Source organism: Salvia miltiorrhiza, chromosome 6 (assembly GCF_028751815.1).
Source record: "Salvia miltiorrhiza cultivar Shanhuang (shh) chromosome 6, IMPLAD_Smil_shh, whole genome shotgun sequence".
Taxonomy (NCBI): domain Eukaryota; kingdom Viridiplantae; phylum Streptophyta; class Magnoliopsida; order Lamiales; family Lamiaceae; genus Salvia; species Salvia miltiorrhiza.
This window is the reverse complement of record NC_080392.1, coordinates 2,200,681-2,210,188: the sequence shown is the minus strand read 5'-3', so window position 1 is coordinate 2,210,188 and position 9,508 is coordinate 2,200,681.

The following is a 9,508-nucleotide window of genomic DNA, read 5'->3' as shown; positions in this document are numbered from 1 at the left end:
CATATTTATTCCTTCAAGAATTGGGGTGTGACAGAATGGTATCAGAGCATGAGTTTCCTTTCATGTTTCTGATAACCATAAGCTTTTGATGTAGAGTCTAGAATAGTATCTCTAGACTTCTAAGAATGTCAGTAGCCCTCAGCTCGCCGTCACACTGCCGTAACCAAGGTACGATAATAGTTTAAAAAATATACATATATGTATTTCAGATGTTATGAATGTTTCCAAGAAAAGAAAAAGTGTGCGCTTTCAATGAATGATGCTATGTGAATTGCTTACCGCTTTCCATATGCTATAAGTTATGAATTGCTAATCGCTTTCATATTGTTATTTTGAGTCTCCGACTCATATAACCAAGCTAATATCGTGTTAGGGACTACCCGAACCCTTAACGATAGTGTCGTGTTTGGGACTACCCGAACCCATAACGACTAAATGAATGTTATTTCGTGTTTGGGACTACCCGAGCCCTTAACGAATCAATGTATGTATGGTCGAGTTAGATTCCTTGAATCTTTCCGGCACAAGCAAAGTTTTCATGAAAGGGACTTTAAATGTCCATATATGTTTAAGGTTTCAAAAGAAACAAAAGAATGTACGTATGAATGAATGAGAGTTTATGTTATCGTTTTAGGTTCACTGCCTATACGATCAGAATGAAGGGTCCTCTTACAACTGTTTGAGTACCACCCGAGAATACCTTGGGAATGTTAATCGTGATAGCACCGCTTGATCGATTTAAGTAAAGATTGGTAAGATAGAAATGTTTAACATAGATATGTTACAACATAGAGGCAATGCCTTAAGACTAAGGATTCACTTGAGCTATTTCAATAGCGGTGAGATTAAGTTTTTCACATAAGAACTTATGTTTCTTATGATTATGATGTTAGTCGTGATAGCTTTGCTAGAACGGCATAGAATGGACTTTCATGGTATCAGTGAATTATGATGAAGTACTTGTCAGTAAGTATTTTAAGTTAGAAGTTTGACCAGAGCCTTACATGAATAAGAAGTTGACATGATTGGGGGCGAAGCTCCCATTTGACTGAGTGATTTGTTTTGTTGGGTCTGGCCAGCCCACATGACTAAGATCTCGGTGATTGTCAATTAAGATTTTTGATCTCGAGGTAGAGCATCATCACAATATATAGAGACTCGTACTATATAGTTGTCACAATAGAATATCCTTTTATCACGATAAGTATAGTAGCGATTAGAATTACTCAGTTTGTCATTAGTTTTCAACCATTAGAACGATGCACTAAGTATCAAGCTGTCTTTTGGTAATCAAAGCGATTTTTGGAATCTCAAGCGAAGAACTGGAGCAGGTAGTGAGTATGATGAAGTTTTCAACCAGCTGTCAATATGTGGTCCACATGGTGGACAATAATGAGAAATGCGTAAAGGAGTTCGTAAATGAATCGCGTCATGAGATATTCAATTCCCCTAGTAAACCAGGGAGATATTACGAAGGAACAAGCAATGGGCGAGACTTTCACCACTGGGTCACCGGGTCACTACAACAAATGGAGAAGGAAAAAGTTCACTCACAATCAAGATATGTACACCACCTCAAGATGGAGGTAAAGAAAAAGGAAATGGAATGAAAGAAATAGAGGAAACTCTGAAATGGAAGGAAAGCAATGGAACTAAACTTAAGGTATAACCCGACCCTAAGGCTAGCAAGCTCAAGCTAAGAGAGTGAACGCTTTGGCTAAAGTGCCAGAAGCTACAACAAGAATAAAGTTGGAACGCCACCACAATGGAAACTTAGAAACCCCCATTAAATAACCATTTGGAAGTGGGAAAATGAGTTTACATGGCAAAATGAGTGCCATTAATCCTCGAAGTGAAAGTTACCAAGATTATGAGAAAAGTTTGATGTTAGAATTCCCTAGTTAATCTGAGAAGGAAACTTAGGATGAAGGAAACAATTAAGGAAGTTCAACTGATTTGAGAGTACAAAGATATTTTTCCCAAGGAATTTCCAAATTTTTCACCAGACCTAGTTTCATGCAACATAGTATGTCACTATGGGGAGCACTAATTCGAGATGTCAAAAGAAAAGATGATACACTAAGAATGTGTATTGATTATAAGAAGTTGAAGCAAGCTCATAAGAATAGATATCATCTCTCAAGGACGAATGACACGTTTGACCCAATTGAAAGAAGTGAAGTTTCACAAACTCATCGTGTTAACTGAAGGAAACAAGAGGGACCCTGTCAAGTAGAAATAATCGAAGAATGAGAAGACCATTGAATACCAATCAGATAAAGAAGGATTCGTGAATTGCGCAGGTGACTGAAAGTTGAGACTATACTGAGTTGATACAAGTTCAAAAAAAGATGATAACATAAGTATCTTGGTGATCAAAGCACCATGAGTTAAATTACCTGACTTATGACTTAGGAATCGTTGTTGTTGTGTACGCATCGAGAAATTGGAAACACTATCTCTACGGAGCTAAGAGTGAAATCTTTACCGATCACAAGAAATTGAAGTATCTTTCGAGTAATAGAATTTGAGCTGAAGTCAACAGAGGTGACACGGACTAGTAAAAGTTTTGGATTGCACCATCAGTCACGACATAAGAAAGCAAGGGTGACAACAGACGCCATGAGTCGAAAGACTGGCTAAGATAAAGTATTTGAGTACAAACAAGGAGAATTGATTGGTGACCCTGTCCCATTCAGTATAAGAATTGTTATTTATATTGAGGCATTATCAAGTCGTGTAGCTGCACATATAACTGAATCTGACTTACTAGAAATGGTTGGGAAGGCACAAAAAGGAAAATGGATATTGGTGGGAAAATATATCTCGCCTCAAGAATAAGTGGAACAAAATGATTGACAAGGTAAATAAAATACACCAATGTTTAGTGAAAGATTATGTATGCTACACAAGAATGAAAAAGAGCATTGGAATGTACCAGAAATCTTGAGAAAAATTTTTCTGGAAAGAAAAGAAATGAAAAGAGATGTAGCATCATTTGTTCAATGATGTCTCGTTGTCAGCAAGTTAAAGCCGTGTGTAGCAGGAAATGTCAATCACCATTTTATTGAGATGAAGTGGGTGAAAGAAAGTTTTTAGATTTGAAACCAGCATCAAGAATGGCCGAGAAAGTCGACCATATCAAACAAGGAATCAAAGAAGCAAGATGGATAAAGTCTTAAACCGATAAACGCCGATCGGAGTTAGAATTCAATGTTGGGGATCAAGTTTTCCTCAAAGTTTATCCCTCAAAGGGAGTTATATGTTTCGAGAAAAGGGGCAAGTTATGGCCCTGTTATATAGGACCTTTTTAGATCCTAGATAAGTTAGGCCTTTGTAGCCTATAAGTTGGCTCTGCCACCAAGCATTGTGGATGTATACAATACGTATTGCATCTCGCAATTAAGAAAGCATGCGAGTAAGCAAGATAAAGTAGTCCTAGTCAGGACCAAAGTTATGAAGAGAAATCAGTCCAGATACTTGATCGCAAGGTTCAAGTTTTACGAGACAATAATTTTGTTCTCGTCATGAAGTGGAACCATCACAGGATGGAAAAGGCCACAAAAGAGATGAATGAAACGAGCGACTAGTATCACAAGCTAGAATACCAGATATGCAATTCCGAGGACCGAATTTTTATAAGGAGGGAGGGATGTAATACCCCGTTTCCTCGAGCTAAGTTTAGAATAATTTTGAACTTAGATTTAAGATGATTCACGCCGGATTGAAAAAAATGAATTTATTTTAATTCCAACAAAAATGATTTACAAAAGTATTTGTAAATTTAGTCATTAAATTTATATGCATTGCATATTTATTTGATTAAGCACTCAAGCATTTCATGAGTTGGGATTTAATTTTGTTTGGGCCTCCAGCTTTTAATTGCTTTCAAAAAAAAAGAATGAGAAACCGGCCCAAACCTTTCCTACTAAGCCCAACCCATCTACACCAAGATATTTTGTCCACCTCCACCGCCTCACTATTCCCTCTCTTCTCTAATATCTCATCCGCTGCTTCACTAAAATCATTCTCTCTCATTCACGCACTTCTCTTTCTCGTTCCAACACCAAAGAGAACTCCAAGAACAGCAGCAACACAACCGATCAAATCTTTAAGATTTTCAGCCGCATAAAACCGAGGAGTTTCTGTTAAAGGTTAAACCTTTAACTCATTTGCATAAATTTTCGCAAGATTTGTAAAGATGCAAACTTTATTCATATACATATACACTGTTCGTATACAATTTTACAAGCATGATTGTTTTAAAAAGAAAAGGAAGAAAGGTTGAGTCTTGAACTTGTTTGTGTGTTTGCTGTCGAGTCGAGAGTCGAGGGAGGCAGGGCACGGCGGCTGTGCCGCTGCTGCCCGGCCACGGTTGGAGAGAAAGAGGTGGGCTGGTCTTGCTGTGTTGAGTCGATTCAGGGGAGGCTGAGCCTAGGGCTCCGGCGAGCGGCTCCTGCTGCTGCTTGTCGGCGGGAGTCCGAGAGGGAGGCTAGGCGCTGCGGCTCTGCCGTTGCTGCCTAGCCACTGTGAAGAGTGGGGAAGGAGAGGGCGGCGGCGGCCTGGGGGTCGTCGGCCATCGGGAACAGGGGTTGGGGGCGGTGGCTTAACAGAGGGAGGCCAGGGCGCGGCGGCCCTGCCGCTATCGTCCGGCCACGGACGGAGGGAGAGCGGAGTAGAGAGGGAGGGAGCGGCGATCTCGCCGTTTCCAAGGAGGAAGACGACCCGGACAGAGCGAGGTGTGGGTTTCGATGTTGAGAGAGAGCTGAGGAAGAATCGGCGGCAGCCTGCTTCATCTGCTGCTGTCGGCCGGAGATCTGAGGGAGAGACGGCGGTGGCTGTCGTTGCAGTCGCCGAAAACGGGCCGAGAGAGAGAGGCCGAGGGAGGCGGCGGCGATTCGTCGTCGCCAAGGAGGAGAGAGAACAGGGGGGAGTGACGGGAGTTTTGAGGGAGAAGTGTTCCGGCGCGGCGCTCGTCGCCGGGCACGATGGAGACGAGCAGTTCAGTCGAGAGAGAGAGGCGTGACTGATAGTGAGGGGGGATGAGTGACTGAAGCGTGAGTGTGTGTGCGTGACTGATGGGGATGAAGGGAAATAGGAGTTGGGTGTTGGGCTAGGTTGGAGTTGGGCTGTTGGGCCTTATTTTTATTTATTTCAGTTGGGCTTTGAGTGGTGGGCCGATTTATGTTTTAAATTTTCAGTTGGGCCAATGTTTTTATTTAATTTCTTTGGGCCCTTAATTTATTCATTGGGTTGTGCAGCTTCTCCAATTAAATGGGCTGCACTATTTTAATTAATTAGGCTTATTAAGTTTGATTAATTATTTTAATTTGCATAATAATATCATATTATTATTATGTGCATATTTTAAGTAAATTACTTATTATATGCTAAGCATGACATGAAATTGCATTTATTTTGCAATAAAAGTATTTATGATTTAATTGGTTTTATTTATAATTCCAATTATTTAAGGAAGTCGAGTAAGGATATTGTTGGTGTCCTTAACTCAAGAATTTTAGTTTTCAATTATTTATTCACTAAATTTTGAAAACCCGGCTAAGTGAATCATAGAATGTTAAGCACTACACCATGACTTAAGATTAGATTCAAGGAGACCTATTAAGAATAGAATTTCTTGTAGGCTTTGTGGACCAAGGGGATTAGCGCTGCTTTCCCAAGACAGGTTATGTGATTATGATCTTCAGGCTTTGCCTAATCAGGTGGGCTTACTTTCCAAATGTATAAAGTATGATTGAGTTATTAAGCTCTAAATGTTTCAATGAAATGCAAAATGTTTATTTAATGAAATGCAAACTGTTTATCCAATAAAATTGTTTATGTGCACTCTGCTCTGTTTAAGGCTCGCCACAACGAATCAATTGAGGTTCTCTTATGACCTAACACGTTGTTTGAGAATTGTGTACACTCGTTAGCTGACCTGGTGGGTTGATCTCCATCGGGCACTAACTAAGAGGCGTTATAAGGGTGCTTGCTGGATGTGTTCCGAAGCATGTAATGTAAGGGCATGCCTGGGTAGCGTCCCGAGGTCAAAAGTAAACTTGTCTGGGTTACGCCCTCAGTTCAAGTAAATGGGAGAAACGGATCCGTCGGTGGCTAGAGGTCCGGGATCACAGCGAGTAACAGAAAGGGAGTGTGACATGTGCGCACAAATGAAAGAAATGTTTTAACATGCTTAGAAGTTCTTTCAATTTAAAACCTTCTAAGTCATGTCAAGTATAATTGGATAAACTGTCTTCACGAAAATATGAAATGTTTCAGAAAATGCATGCCCACTAAGTACATTAGTACTTAGCCCAAAATTACTTTCAAATGTTTTCAGGTTGGTTGGCTGGTGCTGACGGGACTGAGCTGAGGCTAAGGTTCAATTGCTATATAGACTTCCGCTGTTGTAATAACTCTTATACATCTTTTGTTTTCTCAACTTAAGATGACTTCATGTCGAGCTTCAATTTAAAATTTCTAGTTTTAAGTCAATGAACGTCGGTTGTCAGAAATATGAAACAAAACTTGTGATCCAAAGGGGCCTAGCCCGACTCGTTATCTTATTATACGGGTTTTAACAAGGTTGTTCCTTGTTTATTTCTATGAATTATTCACACCTCGATCATATTTATTCCTTCAAGAATTGGGGTGTGACAGAATGGTATCAGAGCATGAGTTTCCTTTCATGTTTCTGATAACCATAAGCTTTTGATGTAGAGTCTAGAATAGTATCTCTAGACTTCTAAGAATGTCAGTAGCCCTCAGCTCGCCGTCACACTGCCGTAACCAAGGTACGATAATAGTTTAAAAAATATACATATATGTATTTCAGATGTTATGAATGTTTCCAAGAAAAGAAAAAGTGTGCGCTTTCAATGAATGATGCTATGTGAATTGCTTACCGCTTTCCATATGCTATAAGTTATGAATTGCTAATCGCTTTCATATTGTTATTTTGAGTCTCCGACTCATATAACCAAGCTAATATCGTGTTAGGGACTACCCGAACCCTTAACGATAGTGTCGTGTTTGGGACTACCCGAACCCATAACGACTAAATGAATGTTATTTCGTGTTTGGGACTACCCGAGCCCTTAACGAATCAATGTATGTATGGTCGAGTTAGATTCCTTGAATCTTTCCGGCACAAGCAAAGTTTTCATGAAAGGGACTTTAAATGTCCATATATGTTTAAGGTTTCAAAAGAAACAAAAGAATGTACGTATGAATGAATGAGAGTTTATGTTATCGTTTTAGGTTCACTGCCTATACGATCAGAATGAAGGGTCCTCTTACAACTGTTTGAGTACCACCCGAGAATACCTTGGGAATGTTAATCGTGATAGCACCGCTTGATCGATTTAAGTAAAGATTGGTAAGATAGAAATGTTTAACATAGATATGTTACAACATAGAGGCAATGCCTTAAGACTAAGGATTCACTTGAGCTATTTCAATAGCGGTGAGATTAAGTTTTTCACATAAGAACTTATGTTTCTTATGATTATGATGTTAGTCGTGATAGCTTTGCTAGAACGGCATAGAATGGACTTTCATGGTATCAGTGAATTATGATGAAGTACTTGTCAGTAAGTATTTTAAGTTAGAAGTTTGACCAGAGCCTTACATGAATAAGAAGTTGACATGATTGGGGGCGAAGCTCCCATTTGACTGAGTGATTTGTTTTGTTGGGTCTGGCCAGCCCACATGACTAAGATCTCGGTGATTGTCAATTAAGATTTTTGATCTCGAGGTAGAGCATCATCACAATATATAGAGACTCGTACTATATAGTTGTCACAATAGAATATCCTTTTATCACGATAAGTATAGTAGCGATTAGAATTACTCAGTTTGTCATTAGTTTTCAACCATTAGAACGATGCACTAAGTATCAAGCTGTCTTTTGGTAATCAAAGCGATTTTTGGAATCTCAAGCGAAGAACTGGAGCAGGTAGTGAGTATGATGAAGTTTTCAACCAGCTGTCAATATGTGGTCCACATGGTGGACAATAATGAGAAATGCGTAAAGGAGTTCGTAAATGAATCGCGTCATGAGATATTCAATTCCCCTAGTAAACCAGGGAGATATTACGAAGGAACAAGCAATGGGCGAGACTTTCACCACTGGGTCACCGGGTCACTACAACAAATGGAGAAGGAAAAAGTTCACTCACAATCAAGATATGTACACCACCTCAAGATGGAGGTAAAGAAAAAGGAAATGGAATGAAAGAAATAGAGGAAACTCTGAAATGGAAGGAAAGCAATGGAACTAAACTTAAGGTATAACCCGACCCTAAGGCTAGCAAGCTCAAGCTAAGAGAGTGAACGCTTTGGCTAAAGTGCCAGAAGCTACAACAAGAATAAAGTTGGAACGCCACCACAATGGAAACTTAGAAACCCCCATTAAATAACCATTTGAAAGTGGGAAAATGAGTTTACATGGCAAAATGAGTGCCATTAATCCTCGAAGTGAAAGTTACCAAGATTATGAGAAAAGTTTGATGTTAGAATTCCCTAGTTAATCTGAGAAGGAAACTTAGGATGAAGGAAACAATTAAGGAAGTTCAACTGATTTGAGAGTACAAAGATATTTTTCCCAAGGAATTTCCAAATTTTTCACCAGACCTAGTTTCATGCAACATAGTATGTCACTATGGGGAGCACTAATTCGAGATGTCAAAAGAAAAGATGATACACTAAGAATGTGTATTGATTATAAGAAGTTGAAGCAAGCTCATAAGAATAGATATCATCTCTCAAGGACGAATGACACGTTTGACCCAATTGAAAGAAGTGAAGTTTCACAAACTCATCGTGTTAACTGAAGGAAACAAGAGGGACCCTGTCAAGTAGAAATAATCGAAGAATGAGAAGACCATTGAATACCAATCAGATAAAGAAGGATTCGTGAATTGCGCAGGTGACTGAAAGTTGAGACTATACTGAGTTGATACAAGTTCAAAAAAAGATGATAACATAAGTATCTTGGTGATCAAAGCACCATGAGTTAAATTACCTGACTTATGACTTAGGAATCGTTGTTGTTGTGTACGCATCGAGAAATTGGAAACACTATCTCTACGGAGCTAAGAGTGAAATCTTTACCGATCACAAGAAATTGAAGTATCTTTCGAGTAATAGAATTTGAGCTGAAGTCAACAGAGGTGACTCGGACTAGTAAAAGTTTTGGATTGCACCATCAGTCACGACATAAGAAAGCAAGGGTGACAACAGACGCCATGAGTCGAAAGACTGGCTAAGATAAAGTATTTTAGTACAAACAAGGAGAATTGATTGGTGACCCTGTCCCATTCAGTATAAGAATTGTTATTTATATTGAGGCATTATCAAGTCGTGTAGCTGCACATATAACTGAATCTGACTTACTAGAAATGGTTGGGAAGGCACAAAAAGGAAAATGGATATTGGTGGGAAAATATATCTCGCCTCAAGAATAAGTGGAACAAAATGATTGACAAGGTAAATAAAATACACC